General features: G+C 53.7%; 1 pseudogene; it reads left to right on the forward strand.

Moving 5' to 3' along the window:
- The first annotated feature begins 428 nt into the window (after nt 1–428).
- LOC147829979 (RNA-binding protein 45 pseudogene) lies at nt 429–1,428 on the forward strand (annotated as a pseudogene).
- Nucleotides 1,429–1,712: the final 284 nt, after the last annotated feature.

Below are 1,712 nucleotides of genomic sequence, written 5' to 3' on the forward strand. Positions count from 1 at the left end.
TCCCAGCATCACACACTCTAGATTCAGCTACCTCTGAAAAAGCCACCTGTGACCCACTCATGCGGCCTGGGTGTATGGGGGCGGGGGGGGGGGGGACGGGCGGGAGGAATCTAGGCCCAAACCATAACTCTTACTGAAGTTGGAACTGACTCCAATCTCATATGGTCCCCATTTCAAAACCCTATTGCAGTGGTTCCTGTACTTACCACTATGCCCCCCAAACAGCTTGAATCAAGTTGGCCATCTTTAGCAAGTGTTATGAATAATTTCTTCATTCACAATGGAAAGTTTTGGGGAAGAATTCTTGGACTTGGGACAATACTAGGAGGCAAAACCAGGGTTGGGAAAGCCTTGTTTCAGGCCAGATGATCTGAGCAAAAGACAAGGATTGTACAAAGTTGTAACTTGAACCTGGCTTCAGCAGAGGGTCCCGGACTCGGTGCGGGTCCCCCAAGACGCCAGAGGGCGCTTCAAACTCCGCCCAAAAGCCAGCATCCCTAAGATGGGACCTCGCCTGACGCCTGACTTCTCCATCTTCCGGAAGGGGGGAGGCGGACCCACGACGAGTTGGTTGAGACCAAGGCAGAATCTGCAAGGACCTGGAGGGACCAGGTCCCGCCGCCCGCGCCGAGGTGGAGCACGATGGAGAAGGCCGGCAGCTCGGCGGGCGGCGGTGGCAGCAGCTTCCGCCCGGGCGTGGACAGCCGGGACGAGCTTCCCAACAGCCGCATCTTCCTGGTCATCAGCAAGTACACGCCCGAGGCGGTGCTGTGGGAGCGCTTCTCGCCGTTCGGCGAGATCCAGGACATCTAGGTGGTGCGGGACAAGCACACGAAGGAGTCCAAGGGCATCGCCTTCATCAAGTTCGCCCGCAGCTCGCAGGCCTGCAGGGCCATGGAGGAGATGCACGGACAGTGCCTTGAGCCCAACAACACTAAGCCCATCAAGGTGCGGGTGCCCAGGTCACTGTGCCCGCGGGGGCGGAGGCGGCCTGGGATGGTTCTCCCGGGCCTCTCCCTGGTGCTGTGCCAGGCCGAGGAGGCTAACCATGCAGCTGGCAGGGGGTGGAGGTGACCTTGGGAGAGGATCCCGCATGGCCCTGAGCCTACACCAGGCTGCGGGCAGGGGCTGATGTGAGCCCCTTCTCCGTGCCACCCTGTCGTTCCTGGCAGTTCTTGAGTCCACAGCCCATTCACTCGGCCTGCCTTGAGGGCTTCATCAACCCTCCTCGCTTTGACACTGCGGTTTACCACGAATAAAAAAAGATAACTCTGCCTCCCTCCTGGTAGATGTGGGACTTCACAATTTGACCAATGTGGTCACATTAAACTGTGGCCCTCTGAGGTTGGGCCTTTTACCAAGACCAGACAAAAGTATGCATGTATGTAATATTGTGTTCAAATGATTAAAATGGCTATTACATATGTATCACACTCTTGTGATTTTTAACATTATTTTAAATTGTGTAAATTTGAATATCATATATTTGATCATCAATCCTCTGTTAACTGTCACTTTTCTTTGAAAGCAAAAGTGCATATATCACTGTGCTATGATTCTTTTAATTCTTTGGGGAAGATACCCAGCAGAGGAATAGCTGGGTCAAATGGAACTTCCAGTCCTAGTTCTTTGAAGTATCTCCATACTGATTTCCACATTGGTTGCACCAGTCTACACTTGCACCAGTAGTGGAACAGTGTTCCTCTTTCCCC

The sequence above is a fragment of the Heterocephalus glaber genome, unplaced genomic scaffold (assembly GCF_053883595.1).
Source record: "Heterocephalus glaber isolate CG9 unplaced genomic scaffold, H.glaber_assembly_v1.0 deba00000347, whole genome shotgun sequence".
In the NCBI taxonomy this organism is placed as follows: domain Eukaryota; kingdom Metazoa; phylum Chordata; class Mammalia; order Rodentia; family Bathyergidae; genus Heterocephalus; species Heterocephalus glaber.